Below are 19316 nucleotides of genomic sequence, written 5' to 3'. Positions count from 1 at the left end.
TTCAGAAATTTCCAGAATGGGCAAAAAATCTTTGACCGAGTTATGATTTTTTGAATCAATACTGATTTTTTCAAAAAATCGAAATATTGGTCGCAAAAATTTTTCAACTTCATTTTTCGATGTAAAATTGAATTTGCAATCAAAAAAGTACTTTAGTGAATTTTGATAAAGTGCACCGTTTTCAAGTTATAACCATTTTAGGTAACTTTTTTGAAAATAGTCCAGTTTTTCATTTTTAAAAATTAGTGCCCATGTTTGCCCACCTTTGAAAAATATTTTGAAAAGCTGAGAAAATTCTCTATATTTTGCTTTATTTAACTTTGTTGATACGACCCATAGTTGCTGAGATATTGCCATGCAAGGTTAAAAACAGGAAAATTGATGTTTTCAAGTCTCACCCAAACAACCCACCATTTTCTAATGTCGATATCTCAGCAACTAAAATCCGATTACAATGTTAAAATATGAAACATTCGTGAAATTTTCCGATCTTTTCGAAAAAATATTTTCAAAATTTAAAATCAAGACTAACATTTCAAATGGGCGTAATATTGAATGTTTGGCCCGATGCAAAATGGCTTTTGGGCATACCGAAGACACCAAAAGTTTCAGCCGGATTAAAAAATACCAAAAAATCAGACCGAAATCTCAGAGAATTGCTCAGCAATGCTATTTTGGGATGAAATTAAAAAATAAATTGTGGGATTGAATTGCATTTTCAATTTTAAAAACAAATTTTGAAATGCAATTTGTTCGAAAATTCGATAAATTATATTTATAACAAGTTTAAAAATCATTTATCTTGGAGCGGTTCTTTCAAAGACCAGAGTTTAAAGAACTGCGGTTCTTTTTGTGAGCCATGTTCGTTCAAATCTTTTAAGTGAACCGGCTCTTTAAGCAGCTCGCTCTTTTTTGCCCACCTCTACTCTAAATAATAGATTTTTGCAAAAAATTTCACCCGAAAATATTTTTGTTTGAAGAATCAGAAAATTTCTAATAAATAAGCTTGTGAGACACTGAATATATCTTAAATTGTTAATTAGAGAGGAAACAAACAGTTTGCTGCTTGTTACAAAAAGATCCTTTATTTAGGTAATATTTTAACTATAACGGTTACATAAGCAACGATTTTCAATGTAAAATAATGAAATTTCAGTGATTTTTTATCAACCCAATTTTGTAACTATGTCTTGATACATCATCCAACCCATTTTTAGTTAGACCTTTCCAATTAGTCAAAACAAAGAAGATCTGGCAATCTTGTCTTGAGATAAGACGACTTGAGTGATATTTATGTGCTTTTTGAAGCCAGAATGTAATTAAACTTTGTCCGGATTTACATCATCCTGACCCACCATTGGTTAGGTAATCGAAAGACATTTCTGTCAGGTAATGACCACTTATGTGATATTTCTGAAATTTTATTCCAGGTCAGAAAAAATAGATAAAATTGTCAATCCCATCATATTTTTGGTAAAGAGAGAGGAAGGCATTTATTTATTTTATGTATAGGAGGTTGAAGTTAGTTTTAAAATTTTAAATTGGTTGAAAAAATGATTATTTTAATGTTTGTTAAATGTTACAACATTTTCTAACATGTATCATTTGAGAACCCCATACTATTTAAAGATACTTAGAACAACTTCAACAGAATAACAATAGCTTTAACAGGTTGTTATGTAATACATGACCAATACGTCAAAGATCTTTGCATAATGCTCTTGGAATTAAATCTTCTTCTTTAAAATTTTAAACATTTTATTTTTTATCCAAGTCAAACGTAACCGAATTTTCAAGTTTGTCGAAATGTAAATTTTATCAAGCATCTTAAACCATGAAGTGTTATACTGCAAAATCGGTAAATATCCTCTTCCCCGGGCAGACGGTAATAACAGAATTCATGCCATTTCAATAACAAATACTGTTAAAATAACAGAAAGTGTTATGGAATCTTCTTGAAACCCCAATTTTTGCATTAGAGTTTAATAACAATTTATGTTATCATAACAAAATTTGTTACTGGTCTGATATTGGTTGAAATCCTAAAAAACTTGGGAATAAAATTTTTTGTTATGGAAGAATACCGCCGTTTGTTATTGTGATGATCGGATTAGTTGTTAAAATAAAAAAAATAACAGAGATTTGTTCGAAGAATAACTGAAAATATTATTGATCTGTTATTACAATAACAATCCAATAACAAAAATATCATAACGACGAATAACAAATCTTGTTATAAATAACGAAATATGTTATTGGGCTAGTATTTTCAAATATCAAACAAAAAATGTTATTCCCAAGTAATTTCCGTCTGCTCGGGTCGTTGGAACATCCTTGAGAACACCAACTACTACAAGTTATTGTTGATATCCAACAAATTAGTCATCTTATTTTTATGTTAACTTATATCAAGCAATTAAGGTAGTCCTAGTCATTTTCTAGTTAAAAAATTCCCTTTCGTTTGTATAGTAAAATATACAGATCGCTTGAATGGGCTGAAAGATCTAATCGTTCGTTCAGCCCTTACACAATTTCGTTTCACTGACACTGACACTGACACCATAGACAGAGCCCTTAGAATAGTTCTTTGTTAAAAGTTGAATTGACAAGTAAAACCGTTCTCAAGATTCCAGTTTTTGAATATTATGCTAACTAGGTGGGTTTTTTACAACTCCACCCTCTTCAAATAGTTTTCAAAGGAACCAAATTTACCATTTTGCTTTCCTCACTGAGGTAAGGCTATAATCCTGCTCTAAAAATGAACTTTTTATTAAAAGCTCAGAGACACACCTTTATGTACACGGAGAAAAAAGAGTTCCCAAAATCGTGAACAAGCGTTCATGAAAATAGGAACCGCGAACAAAGTGTTCAAATTTCATGGTACGTACCGATTTTGATCAAACCGGTTTCATTCGACTTGGTTAAGGGTCCCATACATCGCTATTGAATTGTTTGAAGTTTCGATAATGAATCTATGACATTTCCCCGAAACCCATATTACCGAAGGGAACTTTCCCCGAATGCCACTTCCCCGAAAAGACACTTCCCCTAATAGTCATTTCCCCGAATTCCATTTACCCGAATTTTCCATTTCCCCTAATCGTCCACATCCCCGAATGCCATTTTCCCGAATGCCACTTACCCGATTAGTCATATCCCTGAATAGTCATTTCCCCTAATGCCATTTCCCCGAACGCGGTCAAACGGAAATGCCCGGTGCCCCGGAGCGCGCGCGCTCACGGGCACCAGGCATTGACCACGTTCGAAGCTCTTTATTTACAGAATAAAATTGATGCTTTATCATCAAATTACATATAATATTTCTTGAAAGGTTCGTATAGAGGAGAAAAGCAACTCGCGACAAAATTTTGAGGCTAAGAATTTTGACAGGTATGATTTTCATAAAGTATTCGCCTCCTTTTCTCTCCCACAGAAAACCTGGGAACGAGGTAGCTGTCAAACTAGGTCAAAATGTTAAAGTCACTCACAAAATGAACTTTGAGTGATTTGAGTTCATTTCTGACGTCACGATTTTCTCCTCTATTGGCTCTGAATGATCAACTTTCTTTTTGGCTTCATTCAGAACAGACGTAGCATTTGTGGGGGGAAGGGGTGTTGAAAGGTTTGGTACTATTCATTCAAATACAATGAATATTGTGATAGACATTTTTTTATATATTCTCAACACAAATACTTTTTTTCTTAAAGACCTGATAATAATAATGCAATAGAAGTTTTGTTATTTTTTATGATTCAAAATAATATACCGTGCGATTTTTCGTAGTACAGAACCCCGTTCACAATGATCATTTATTCACATTGCTGGTTTTGGGATTTGGCGAAAAGTATAATCAACAAAAACTTTAAATAAAATTGTACCTATTAGTTCGATTTTTTGGGTTTTTGAACAAAATTCGAATAAAGACAAATTTCCTTGCAAATTTCTCAAAAACAACATCTAATTATGCGGTTGAATACAAAATGTTAATTGCACTAAAAAATCTAGTAAAGTCCAGACTCGATTATCCGAAGGCCTCGGAAAAATTTCACTTCGGATAATTGAAACTTCGGATAATCGAATCACGAAAAAAATAATTGTTCGATGCCTAATTTTCTATTGTCGAGCATAAGTAAAACTTTTAAATCCAAGATGGCGGCCAATATGGCGGTGTTGAAAAATTGAAAAGATGCATTTTATTATTTAATATGCAATCAACTATTCAAATTTGACTAAAATGGGGTTGCAGAACTCAAATTTGTATTTAAAAGAAGTAGAGCGTCCAATTTCCCGGAGTTACAAATTTCCCGGGAAACGGGAAATTTTCAGTCAATTTCCCGGGAAATCCCGGGAATTCCCGGGAAATTTTAAATTTAGTAAAAATTGTTATGATCTTGGTTTTGATTAATATTATGCAACAGAATTGTATAGGACATCAACATCAATGGTTTAAAAAAGTGTGAAGATCAATTAACAGCTTGACTATGTAAATCATTCAACTACAAGAAAATGTATTTTGGTATTTTTTTTTGGTGAAATTTTAAATTTGCCACTGTGATATTTATTGAATTGAGAAAAAAACATGCAGAAATTATCTTTTCATGAAAAATACTGGTTTCAGCTCTTGAACAAATGGTAAAGCTTTTTAGTGTTGGTTTTACTCCAAACAACAATTTTCAAATATTTGAAGCAAGCTTTGAAGATATTTTTGCAATTCTGGAGAACAAACAATAGAAAATGGTACAGTGATTTTTTTTTTGTATTAATATGCAATATGATTTAAATTATACGATGAATTAACATCATTCCACAAAAAGTCTTCAATTTTTCACATTTAACCCTCTAACACCTCGACGTCGTCGTGCTATCTTGTCGCAACCACGCCATTTTGACGTTCCAGAAAAACGCGTTTTAATGTTTGACCTTGAATATTCAAAAACGAATGTAAACAATAACAATCACGTTTTGTTTTGGCTCACCATTCTGTGCATTGTCCCAGAAAGTTTGGTTGAAGTTGGTTTATGGAGTCCCGAGTTTTAATTACAAATGTTTACGGTAGTCTAGCTTATACGTGCGACAAACGCATCCTGACTTTCCTGGCCCGAAATCCTTTGGTCTTTTGTCGCATTTACATCAATTTCAAGGAGTGACAAGATAGCACGACACGATTGGAAACTACTTTCATATGTAAAGTGACAAAAATGCGCGGAGTTTTTCGGTTTTGTTGAATATCTCAGGATTGAAATCGAATTTTGGGGATCTGTGAAGGTCAAGGTGAGGCATTGTGAGCTGCACAAATGGCGTTCTTAACTCAATTTGGCCCAAAATGCACGTGCGACAAGTTAGCACGATGGCGACGACCTGTAGTTGCACCAGTGCTCCATAAATTCTTTACTTCAAATTGTTAATTTCTTCAGTGCTAGATATTCAACCAGTAATTCAATTCTTTTTGCACAAATTCGATTTTCATCTAATTTGATCATGAGTAAACACAAACGTAAAATATCTCAATATTAATTTGTTTTGATAAAAAATAACATCAATCTCTTAAGCTTACTGGTGTTATAATTTAATACTTATAAACAAAGATCTATTCCCAGTTGCTTCAAAAATAAATATTATCAGAAATTATTCTGATAACATAATTTCTGATAATCTGATTAGTATATATAAACCAAACAATACATTAAATTGAACAAATCATGTTTGTTCATTTATTTTCAAACATTTTCAAAAAAACAGTTTCACAAATTTAAGAAAATGTATATTTCCTTGAATTTCGGGAATTCCCGGGAAATTTACAAATTTCCCGGGAAACGGGAAATATTTTTTTTCGGGAAATCCCGGGAATTCCCGGGAAATTTTTTCCCGGGACGGGAAATTAGACGCTCTAAAAAGAAGGAAAAAAAAAGAAAAAAAAATGTTCGTGATTCGATTATCCGAAGTCCCATACAAACCTTCGGATAATCGAGGCTTCGAATAATCGAGTCTGGACTGTAATTGGGTCCTCAAATTGGGTCCTGAAATGAAGCATAGATTGCTGATATTATTGTTTACAGCGATAAAGCTTATTTTTCTGATTACAATGACCCTTTGTACGACCACAAAGAGTTTAAAATGGATTTTTAAATCAATTTTGAAAAATTAACCTCGCGGTCCTTTTTGACAGAAAAGCTCCTACTTGACAGCTCGTTCTAAGGGGACCATAGCTGATCCATCGAAAAAATGTTGTCTTGTCAAAAAAAATTTTTGCATTACAATGAAAAATGGGACTGGGCCATTCGGCAGAAAATTATTCGGCAGAATGACATTCGGCGGAAAGCCGAACGGCAGAAAAACAATCGGCGGAATGGGTCATTCGGCAGAAAAGGTCATTCGGCAGAAAATACGTTTGGCAGAAAAGCTTGTTTGGCAGAAAATCAATTGGCAGAATGTCATTAGGCGGAATGGTACAAATGGCAGAATAACTCGTTAGGCCGAATAAGTCGTTTGGCAGAATGTCGTTGAGCGGAATAGTACAAATGGCAGAATAACTCATTGGGCCGAATAAGTCGTTCAGCAGAAAACCATTCAGCAGAAAGCTTTGTTTGGCAGGATCTCTTCTTAGTTGGAAACGTTCGAAAACAATACACAAAACAATAATGAATTAAAAAATCTATTTGTTTAGACTCAAAATCAAAGTACAAAAAGATCACATTTTCGCGGTACTTTTGTACACCTTGCTGAGTCCGTCCATCGTTTGTCGTCCGTGCAACCGTACGACGTCAAAATTCAAAATATCAATATTTTTCGACATTGTTAAGCGGTTTTCTAGCGACGACGCACGGTTTTGTTATTCAGGACCATTGTGGTGTGCTGTAATTTCGGTTTTCAGGTCAATCATACAAAACAAATAACTTGTTCGAGCTTCAGCATTATCTTGGCGTTTCTCTATTGCGTGATTTCTACTCGAAACTAGGTGTCCACAGGTTTGAAACGGTAAAGGTAAGAACAAGATTATTCGTTTGACGCAGTGGTGGACGCAGCACTTTGCGCCAGTTCGATTTTCTGTGATCTGTCAGTTGAACAATCTACAGAGCATACTATGTTCAATGGTCGATGACAGGCAGGCTATGATGACAGCCGCAAAGTTCTGCGTCCATCACTGCGTCGAACGGATAATCTGGTTCTTAGCTTGAGGTGAAGCCGTTGATCATTTTCGAAGAAAATTGATCATCATCATTATAAAATACAAGCCTTACCCGACAAACTTCGTTCTGCTTTTTTCGTTTTTGACGTTTTTGCTTTTTGCTAATTCAGCCTCCTGTGATCAAAATTTGAGTTTACGTACATTTTCCATACAATCTGCAGATGCTCCGGAATCGCTCAAAGAGTGGCCAAAGTGGAAATTTTTAGCATATAAACCTTCCTTGGGCTTACACCAACCTAACGCAACAAAAAGCACCTCGATCCGACACTCCGTATTGAACTGATTCGCGTTCGAACAATACCGTCGAATTTTTTTATATATATAGATTCTGTATTAAATTCAATTTAACGAATTTCAGCACCAAAAGGAATCAGCATGTGCCGGTTATTACCTTCTTGAAGCCACTGAAAGAATTTTTGATCTAAATCAAATGTGCTTCAAAATTTATAAAATTTTGTGGCACAGTCATTGACGTCCTACTTGGCAGTCATTGATTAATGACGATTTCCATAAATTTTCAAGGAATGGGATAATCGTTACCAAAAGAATCAGCATGTGTAGGGCACTATTCTAAACAACTTGTTGGAGGAATTTTGTCAAAATAATGAAAGCGACGCAAAATTTATATCTTTGAACGAAAAATCATGACAATGATGGAAGTCTTCACGTTAAGATAATCCAAACCTCTCTTTACAATTATTTATCGCTGTCGTGCTGTTTTGTCGTACGTCGTATTTGACGTTCCGAGAAAAACGAGTTTTAAAGTTTGATCTTGAATAAACAAAAACGAGAGCACGCAATGTAAACAATAACAATTACAGTATGTTTAGTTGACCATTCTGTGCATTGCCCCGAAGTTTGGCTGAATTTGGTTGCCGGAGTCCCGAAATATAATTGAAAAGGTTTACGGTAGTCGAGCTCGTATCTGTGTCAAACGCTTTCTGACCTGAAATCCCTTTGGCCAATTGGGTCCTAAAATGATGTTTAAATTTGTGATATTATTGGTCATAACGATAAAGCTTATTTTTCTGAGTACAACGACCGCAAAGGATTTAAAATGGATTTTTAATTCAATTTAAAAAAAAAAACCCTTGAAAATGATATTATATATAAAAAAACAAAATTTTCGTTTTACTTGCTACTGGGACTGATAAGCCGAGAACTAAATTTGAGAATTGATCCACCAGTTAAAACATTAACTTCACGGTCCTTCTTGACAGGAAAGGTCCTACTTGACAGCCCGTTCCAAGGGGACCATACTTGAGCCATCGAAAAAATGTTGTCTTGACAATATTTTTTTGCATTAAAATGAAAAAAAGTGATCACAAATGGTTTTTTATCGTGTTTTTTACAGTTGTTCATAAAAATTTACATAGGGCTTTAGTACCCGATTGTCGCACTTACATCAAATTTCAGGCTGTGTCAAGATAGCACGACAAGTTTGAAACTTCTTTCATATGGAAAATGACAAAAATGCACGAAGTTTTTTTTTTGGTTTTTGTGGAATATCTCAGTATTTAAAACGAATTTTGGGGTCTGTTTCAGAATTTCGATTGATTGACTGGGAATAATTTTCACTTGTACTGCACAAAATTTCACAATTCTAATGATAATGGCAAACACGACAATGTAGGTTAGGGCAGAGTAGTCATCAATGAGACACGGGAACAATGATAAAATGGCTCTCACAAGTAGTAGTTTCAACCAAACAGGCTCATATTTTGGGGAAAGGTGTGTCTACACGATACACGTCTGCCATAATAGTGGCTTTGGTTATGGAAGCTCCCTTGAAAAGTTATTCATAAATGTTTGATTCTGGGGTGTAAAAGTAAATTATGGACAAAATTAGTTTTTCGCTCATAGGCAGCCGTAAACACCAAAACTAACATTTCTCCAGATTTTTTTGACGTTTCATAGGGAATGAGTTGGGCTACAATGTCCTTTCATTTGGTTTGGCCAAAATTAAGAATATACCGAGAATCCAGGGCTACCTTATTGTTTCTCACTCCTTTCAGCCCATGGGTAACAATGAGACACTTTGATTTTTCTTCTTTTCAAAATCTATGTAACTAGGGCGATAAAAATCATGGATTTAGCTCAATACTGTTCATTGGTGAAAATCTACTCTTCAATCTGAACAAGAATAGCCGTTTTAAATAGCTTGAAAGATTAGTTTTTGCTCTTTCTTGTGCTTTGGTTTTTAAATGTATCAAAATTTTTAATCCAGTGTGATTCAAATTAAATAAGTCTCTTATTAATACATATTTTTATTTTTTACATGACATGACCAGAAAAGCTTCAACAATTTTTTAAAATGTCTAAAACAACAAATAAAAAAACAGCAGATAAAATCATAACAAACAATATTTTACAAATTATCTTAATGTCCCTACCGCCAACTGGAGAAAATCTGAAGTACAAACTGAATAAGTACACGAGATTTCAGAGCAATTAATTTGGAGATCGGTGTACTAATTGTTTTGTTCTGTTTCTGTTTTAACCGAAATCAATCAGAAAAATCAAAACATTATGCAAAAATAAACTAAAACAGCTGTTCTGATTCGATACATTCGTCTTTGTTGCCAAAGATGTTTCATAAAAAAATATTTAAAATTACTTTTTTTCAATTTAAATTCATGAATATAAAAGTGAAGCGAAAATATTTCAAGCGCTAAGCAATTTACGGCAATTTACGGATCTGACAATTATTCTCTATAAGTAAAATTATGCTTAATATTTTATTTTTATTTTTTAATCGTTGTTCATCTATTCCACAACAAAATCTGAATTTCCAGACCAAAATTTGATATTTTTACCGATTTCGGGGATTCCAGGATAAAATATAAAAATCCGGGATTCGGAAATTCCCGGTTTTGGAAAAATCCCGGGAGTTTTGTCCCGGGAATTCCCGGGATGGACGCACTATATGTAACTTTTCAAAATATGAATTGAAAGTGATTTTTGGCAAATTTATTGAGTTTTAACACCATTTAACAAAAAACATAAAGTTTTTTGGTATAAATATATGGATTTTACAAAATTCTAATACTTTTTGGTATAACTTTTGTTAATTTAAGTTTCAAGTTGGTAAAATTGTTTTAAAATAATTAAGGCAAGTTACCTGCAACGGAACAATACTAAAACATGACATTTTATTAGAAAATAATTGATTTTCGTAGAGTGTCTCATTGTTCCTGCCAAGTGCGTCTATAATGAGACAGTTGAATAACTCGGGCTGTAGACGTAATACCGATGTCATATTTTGGTCAATGTTGGTACACATTAAAAGAAAGTACTGTATGTAAAAAAAATATTTACACCCCTTGGGCACTATACACATTTGTGATGAAACATATAAACAATTAAAAGTTTGTCAAAAACCTAGTACTACGTTTTATTCAGAAACTCATGCCGAACATTTTGCTATAAAAAGCTCATGAAAAGATGATTTCCATAAAAGAAATAAAAAAGGTGCAACAAAAGTTTGTAGGGAGAGTGGGAGACTTGATCCCCGGGGACACTTGATCCCAAGCCTGTATCTCGTCAGCATGTGGGTAAAACAATTGGCTTTGTTCTAGAAAGTTGTGTGAAATCAACTAAAACTCATTGTAGAAAACAAAGAAAAAAATTAAAAAATGTTTAGATTGAGTTACACACATTTTTCTAAAAGTGCTGCAAAAACTTCCAAGAGATCTTTTTCTTTGTTTTGATAAGTATAGAAAACACTCAAAATTATTTAAAAAAATTTTTTATACATGAATTGCTTGATAAACATATCAACTCCAAAACCCTTCCGCATTTGACGTTAAATTTATCGTCATACTATTTTTACAAACAATTGTTTGAAAAAGTACGTTTAGGAGACTTGATCCCTGCATTTTTACAGTCACTGGAATCAGCCTCAAGATTAATTAATTGAGCTGGGTTTTCGTACATAGTTTCCTTCAGTATAGTTGAACATAACTTACTGCAGTTTGAACCATTTTTCAAAAGTTTTGTAAACAAAAATTACCAGCTTTTGTAAACATGCTCAATTTTGGTCTAAAAAAGAAAATTTTAAGTTTTTAAATATTTTGCATGCTAAACTTGTTATATTTTGAAAACAAACGTACAGGTTTAATGTGAAATTGCTGTAACTTATAGAAAATTAAAAGATTGGATGAATAAGAAACATTTTGCTTAAGATTTCTTCAAAATGTTGAATAGGGGATCAAATTACTCCCAACATTTTGAAAATGGCGGTTTAATATATTTTTTTAAAACGCTTGGCATGATTCGAAGAGTTTATCTGATGAAATACCCTTATTAGCCAAACATAGTTGTATGTTTAAGCTTTCAATTCTTGCAAAAGTTCATAGTTTTGTGAGAAATTGGCAGAGTTATGTGCGATACAAAAAGGGGATCAAGTCTCCCCACTCTCCCTACACCTTTCGAAAAATTAACATAAATAAAGTTATTTGTTGATAAATCACCATAATTCCAGTCTCCCAACTCCAAATAGGCATCCTTGACTGATTAACAAAATAATTTGGTTTGAATATCAAGTTTACTACTTACTTAGAATGAAAGTTTAAATAACTCTGGAAATTCTATATAAAACTTATCTAAACTTAGTTTTGCAAACATTTAATTTAACTGAACGTCAATATATTACCATAGAATTGCTAATTGTGGGTATAACACCGTTTTGGGAGTCTTTGTATCGATAGAATAGATTTTTCGTTGGAATTTCGTTTAAACCCGAAATTTCGTCGTCGGAAAATCCGCCGGCATCCGAACCGGTCCACGATTCACAAGTCAATCTCTGTGGCATTGGAAAGGGCATACAATTTCCGATCTTTTGATACCCATACATCAAGGTTTTCTATAAAACCCACGTTTTTAAATACTTAAGCAAAAACGTTGTTATGGTTTCGTTTGAGCAATCTGCCAAAAATGTATGGACTTTCGTAATTTTTTCTAGTGGATCAAACTGGGCAAAAGCCCAGGTATTTAAAACGTGGGTTTTATAGAAAACATTGATGTATGGGCAGCAAAAGATCGGAAATTTTATGCCCTTTAAAGATTTGTCTGGTCACGCCTGCCGTCGGACGGGAAATTGAATGTTGGCCCCCGTCGGACCTACAGGTTAAGTCGTAAGCTCAGTCCAGGTTGTCTCACTGGGTTCTGTCTCGATAAAGTTGCTGGTAGGAAGTTAGACAAAAATGACTTTGTCTGCCAAATAATATTCTGCCTTATGATATATTCTGCTTAATGATCTTTTCTGCCATTTGTTTGTCTGCCTTCTGTACTTTTCTGCCATATGAACCTTTCTGCCTTATGTGCTTTTCTGCCAATCGACGTTCCGCCAAATGACCCTGTCTGCCATTTGACCTTTTCTGCCGAACATTTTTCTGCCATTCGTACTTTTCCGCCGAATGTACTTTCTGCCGAATGTTTGTCTGCCGAATGACCTTTTCTGCCTTCTGGTTGTCTGCCGAACGTCATTCCGCCGACCGTCATTCTGCCGAATGGCCCAGTCCCCCCAATTAAGCTTAAAATTATGATATTATTGTTCACAACGATAAAGCTTATTTTTCTAAGTACAATGATCCTTTGAACGACCGCAAAGGATTTAAAATTGATTTTTAATTCAATTTTTAAAAATTCACTTCCCGGCCCTTCTTGGCAGAAAAGCTCCTACTTGACAGCTCGTTCCAAGGGGATCATAGTTGATCCATCGAAAAAATGTTGTCTTGTCAATAACTTCTTTTTTGCATAAAAATGAAAAAAAAAAGTTATCAGAAATGGTTTCTTACCGTTGTTCATAAAAATTGACAAAAGGCTGTACTACCCAATTTACAACATTTAATCAACAGCATACCCGAAAAAGCTGTTTGTTCGGTAAAATTGAGAAAGAAAATAACTGTTATTCATGGAAAAAGGCTTTAGTGAAAATGATGATTAGGAGATATGAAAATTCGGGAAAATTTAAATTTAAATAAACGGCAATTGGCGTAAGTGTCACTTCGGGGAAATGGCCGATTAGGGGAAATGGCATTCGGGGATATAGCCGATTAGGGGAAATGATATTCGGGGATATGGCATTCGGGGATGTGGCTGATTAGGGGAAATGGTATTCGGGGATGTGGCAAATTAGGGGAAATGATTTTCGGGGAAATGTCATTCGGGGAAATGAGCTAGACCCTCGATAAGTAGTTCAAAAGTTATGTATAAAAATGTGTTTTCACATATATCCGGATCTCATTTATATGCATGTAAACGATGTCCGGTTCCATCATCCGACCCATCGTTGGTTAGATAATCAAGAGACCTTTCCAACAAGTCCACAACATTCAAGATCTGGCAACCCTGTCTTGAGTTATGATCACTTAAGTGATATTGTAACCGTTGCTAGTCGATCTGGTGAGCGTGTGATTTATGCGCCACTCCCAAAGGGAGATCGCACGCCATGTTTGTTTGCCCGGTCGAGACTCTTTAATAAGACGAGCCCATTTTGAACTGATCCTCATCGGAGGATTCAGGATCGAACCAGCTAGATCACCGAGAACTGCCACTAAACGAAACCGAGAATCCGTCACGCCAACCACAAGAAATTACCCAGACAACTTACTCCAGTGTGTTGCTTCCCATACCTAAAAGCTCATCATCGGCAGTGCCGCCACCTGCCACCAGGCAGCGCTTCGATCGTGGCAGTGCATTCGACGCCAAGCTCTGTCATTCAGAAAACAGAACGAAAAAAGACGACGAAAAGTGACATAACTCCAAATCGAATCAACTAAAGAAACTCCACAAGTAGGTTTTAAATAACAGTTAAACGAACGTTTTATTCATCAGGAAAAGATCTAGGGTAGTTTTATTTCATAAACTCCAAAAACAAAGTCGAGTTCTCTTCTGTTCGTTTGGTTAGCATGCTTTTATATTTGTATAATAGTGTTAGTGGCCATTTTCGTGTTTTCTACCTTCTACCTACTTTGCGTGTGCGTTTTATCTTTACTTCTGTCTGTTTCCCTAACCGTGCTCTTGTGCTCTCTCCATCTTCCAGCAATCAGCTGATCAAATCGGCTACTGCTCCGAACTTGCGCGCGCGCGTTTAGATTTCAGGGGTCATCCACGTGTGGCGTAGAAACGCGTGGGATTAAAGTTCGCTCCTCAAACTTTGGACGCGTCCGAGAAAGCGGACTCGCGTCTGCCGCCTCGGCACTAGGCCGGCAAAAATCGAGCTACGTCAGCTAGGGACGTGCTTCTTCCACCAAGTGCAAAAAAAGAACGGACTCACCGATAGATGATCTTGTTGCTGCTGTTGTTCTCTGCTACTTGGGCTGGTTGCTCAGCTCAGGGACGACACGTGGCCGTCAGCTGATGAACAGCTGACCGGAATGCGGGACTCGGCCTTACGGGGTGGCTCGGGCCGGTTCAGACGTTTCCCGGTTCCGCGGCTGTCAGCGTTCGCAACCGGACAGGAAGCTCCGGCCTTCGGGTTGACTCCGGCCGGGACTAACGTTCTCCGCTGTCCTTCAGTGGTGGTTCAGGGACCCTCCCTTCTTCACCGGGGCGATGTGGTGACGGATCGCCGCCTAGCGTGCGCTCACGCTCTTCGTCCTCGTGCTTCGCCTGGTGACGTACGGCGCCAACGAGAAGTGCGGTGCGCGGGGAACTTCGTCTCCGTTTTCCTCTGCTGCTTCTGATGCTCGTGTGTTCGCGCTGCTGCTGGGCTGGTGCTGCTGCGGGAATGGTTAGCGCTGTTGCTAACGGGCGAACCACTGTTCGAAGAAATTGTATGAGCACATGCACGGTTTCCTATTGAGCACAATTACCTTAACTCCTGGTTCGCACACAATTTAAACAATTTCAACGCAACTAGCGCACACACGACTAACTAACGGGAAACTAATAAATGGAAATTTAATTAGTTAACAAAAAATGGAACACGTCACTATACTACATTACATTTTGTACAAAAAGCCAAAAACTCGCGGTACAAATTGCGCACTTCCACTCTCGTTGATAGCTGGGGACAAAGTGAACGAGCCCTGGAGTCCTCAGAATAGGGAAGGTCGCAACGGACGCTCAAGCGGTTTGACCGGAATTACGTCATTCCTTGAGATGCTCTCTGGGTAACTGCGTGCGACAGAAGTAGCGAACTCCCCATCCCTTTTTAGCAACTGTGTTCTCAGGTCTAGCTGTGGTGTTCTCTCACTGAGGTAGTTCAAGATCGGCTCATCTCTCTCAAGAGTCTCTCTCCGGGTCTTAAGGCAATCGGTCCAAAACAGGTTGAGTTACCGTGGTGAATACTACAGAGATGTTTACCGAAGAGTGCAAGCGGAGTTTGACTACACGGATTTTATTGCAAAATGTAAATAAATAACATTTAACATTGAAACACATAAATAAATAATTTTGCCAAACAGGCCAACTGTTACATCACTCCATGCTTAAATTACGAAAATTCAGTGTAAACTGAATTTTCGTAAGGGGAAATCTTACGAAAAACCGAAAACTAACAACTACACATTTATTTACATTTCACTAAAAACAAATTGCGAAAGATTCTTCAACAGTTCGGGGTCATATATGATCATCGGTTACAAGTAACCTCCATCTCTATTTCCAAGTCATGATCCATCACAGAAAATGCTTGTTACTGACCATCAACGTCTTCACTCCGGTCTCCAGCGAACGTTCAGAAATCCTCAACAAAATGCTAGTGCAAAAATTTTATAACCTAATCATGGATACTTTATTTTTCGGTCATTTACTTTACTTTCATCTCTAAATTTCTTCCAGAAAACTACTTGCTTGAACTATCCAGAGCTAGCAGTTCGACTATGACTAGTGGTTGACATTCCTCATTCATTCATCCTAACACTCAAATCCCAATCAATACCCCAAACTAAAATATACTTTCAAATAAATAATATTCCATATTTAATGAAAATACAACCTAAAGTCTCCAAACTTTATGTTCCCGAAATACTACTGGCTCATTAAGACTCAGAATCTACCCCAATCATTACGTTGAGCAAATGAAACTTCGTCCTAATTCACCGAAATCATCTGTTCTGCAGAGTTTAGGCCCACCCCAAAGCTTTACTTCAGGCAAATTGTCCTTCACTCTAACAGCACGCAGCCTAATTAAAATATCTGTATTGAATTTCCACCCCAGAATCGTCTCTGGTCACCCGAAATTCAACAAGACAACTGAAATTCGCCACAAGGGTTTTCCCAAATAAACACTGAAAAAATTTCACTCTACCTAACTAACTGGAACTGTCAAACCAAAAGCTTCGTCAAAAAGCTTCGCCGAGGACGTCAAACGAAAACGTAAACAAACGTGGTGCTGTCCGTAATTTACCTCGCGGTGTGATTTTCAAAATGTGTGCCAAAATGTTGTGAAAAGTGCCAGAAAATATTTAACTTGCTTTTTCCTGATGCTAATTTACGGGGGGAGTATTCACTTTCTCCCACAAAAACCAAAATTGATGTGCTTTGTGTGTTCTTTTCTAGGAGCTGCGTCGTGGGACAAAAACAACTCTGGGTGCTGAAGGCTGACTGAAATTTACTAATAATTATGCTGAAGGCTGGACAAAATTTATGCTGCTGAACTAAAACATCAAGTGCGGAAGGCCAAAATCTATTGCTGGAATGAAAAAATATGTTGCGGAAGGCTGAAAACTACGACGGGAATATGTTGCTGAAGGCTGAATGTGCTGTGACGTCATCAACTTCACTTCTTATTGGAAGCTGCGACGAAATCTAATTGGATATCCTAACCTCAACACGACGACTTGTATGCTGTGCGATGCTGAATTATGCTTCCTGACTACTCTACTCATCTCAAGTTCCCGAAAAATATGCTCCAGACGACAAAACTGAAGACAACATACATCATCGATCATGCTGCGACAACATCACTTCGTGGGACTCAACATAAACATAAAGAAGATCAAGAAGAAAACTAACAATAACGGTAATTACTCACATAGTTTTTATAAGATTAGGCGCGACTAACATTTAACAAGCTTTATTTACATCAGGTAGGGTATTTGCTCCCATCCTTGATCCTATTGCTATCCTAAATCTAATTTTTGTCTCGTTGGACGGTCTGTTTACGATGTCCGAGATCGCGATTGACTAGTTCGAGGGTGTTCGTGGTAGTTATGCTCTAATTCTTCGTTTTAGTCGCCAGTAGTTTTAGTTATTGTGGGACGCTCAACTCTTTGATCGAGGAGACTGAAGGTTAGAGGTTTTGTGAGATCTTGTTGCTTTCGATTGGGTGAAAGGGACATAGCTGGTTGGGTCATAGTTTGCCTAGCATATTTCGTCGACAGTCAGCAGGTTCGAGCATAGATTTTCATGTTGGCTAGGGGAGTTGGTCTTTCGATCTCGTCCGCAAAAGCTCATGAATCATCTGTACTCTCATCTGAAGCTGGACAGGTTTGGCATGTAGTTGTAGTTGTTGATGCCTAAAGAGTGTTTTGAGCATAATTTATGCTTGGTTGCCTCTCTAACGGTTAGAGGGTGCATAGCTCGAGAAACTAAATTTGTAAAATCCTAAATTGCAAAATCCTAACTGAACCGATTCGAATCTGTACCGCTGACCACACACAGTACTCATGCGTGGGGTACGTCAACATGCCGGTTACGTTTCGAAACGTGACGAAAGTCGTAGCAGTAGTAATTGTACCGGAAATCACACGAAGTTTCATCTTAGGCATCAACTTCTGGACAACCTTCGGGATTAAACCGATGATGCAGGGTGAAACGGGACTAGAAGAGATCGCTGAGATCACCGCAGGAAGTCAGGACGTTCCGGAAGAGTTGTTCCACTTCTTCATACATCCGGTCGAAGCACTTCCGGTCATCGAGCAACCACCACCGGACGATTCCCTTGACATTCCGGGCATCGACCTGCCAGAACCGTCGGTGACCACGCCGGAAACGATCAAGACCGAGCATGACCTGACGGAAGCAGAGAGGAAGTCTGGCCGACGTCATCAGGACATTCCCGTGTACAACGGAAGGTCGTTTAGGAAGAACAGCGCTTCTGCAGCACGAGATCGTACTTCGAGAGGACGCGAAACCCCGCCGAATGCCACTCTACCGCTGCTCACCTTCCATCCAAGCGGAAATGGACAAGGAGATCGAACGCTACAGGCAGATGGATGCCATCGAGGAGTGCACGAGTGAGTGGGCGAACCCATTGGTTCCCGTCCGCAAGTCGAATGGTAAGCTAAGGGTTTGTTTGGACTCGAGGAGGATCAATGCCATGACGAAGAAGGATTCCTACCCGATGCGCGACATGAAAGGGATATTCCATCGGTTGCAGAGTGCGTGCTACTTCTCCGTAATCGACCTGAAAGACGCGTACTTCCAGATACCGCTCAAAGAAGATTGTCGCGACTTCACGGCGTTCCGGACGTCAAAGGGACTGTTCCGCTTCAAGGTGTGTCCTTTCGGACTCACGAACGCACCTTTCACGATGTGCAGACTTATGGATAAGGTCATTGGGTTCGATCTGGAGCCCCATGTATTTGTCTACTTGGACGATATTGTGGTGGCGACCAAAGACCTGTCCGAGCACCTTCGGTTGCTAGGGATCGTGGCGGAACGATTGACAAAGGCGAACCTGACGATTTCGCTCGACAAGTCGCAGTTTTGTAAGAAGCAGGTGAACTATTTGGGGTATTTGTTAACCGGACAGGGCGTCGCGATCGACAGCAAGCGGATTGATCCGATCCTGAACTACAGCCGCCCGAAGAGCGTTAAGGACATTCGCCGTCTGCTCGGCCTGGCGGGCTTTTACCAACGGTTCATTTCCAATTACAGCAAGATCGTCGCGCCAATTTCGGACCTGCTACGGAAGGAGAAGAACAAGTTCCAGTGGACGGAGGCCGCGGAAGAAGGATTCCAAGAGTTGAAAGCCCAAAATGTAGCCGTTGTGATTCGATCGGTGACGGAAAAATCTTCAAACCGTAACGATCAGCTACGTCTCTCGAATTGGTAACGCTTACGCTGGCACCCGAGTCTAACAGGGCCTCGAATTCTGCATCGAAGACACGGATCTTCACGTGTGGACACAGGTTGGTGTGGATTTTGATCTCCAGTAGGTTCTGAAAAGGGTCGAAA

The 19316-nt window shown here is 37.7% G+C and overlaps 1 long non-coding RNA gene across 1 annotated transcript; it reads right to left on the bottom strand.

The window, feature by feature from the left end:
* Nucleotides 1-14218: 14218 nt before the first annotated feature.
* On the bottom strand, nucleotides 14219-15524 carry LOC119765563. Its single transcript, XR_005276820.1, has 3 exons — nucleotides 15138-15524; nucleotides 15005-15077; nucleotides 14219-14950 (listed from the first exon to the last, which is right to left on the bottom strand). It is a non-coding gene; the product is annotated as an uncharacterized LOC119765563 (long non-coding RNA).
* Nucleotides 15525-19316: the final 3792 nt, after the last annotated feature.

This window comes from Culex quinquefasciatus, chromosome 1 (assembly GCF_015732765.1).
Source record: "Culex quinquefasciatus strain JHB chromosome 1, VPISU_Cqui_1.0_pri_paternal, whole genome shotgun sequence".
Taxonomy (NCBI): Eukaryota; Metazoa; Arthropoda; class Insecta; order Diptera; family Culicidae; genus Culex; species Culex quinquefasciatus.
Note: the sequence above shows the minus strand (reverse complement) of the source record. Positions and strands in the feature narration are given on the sequence as shown.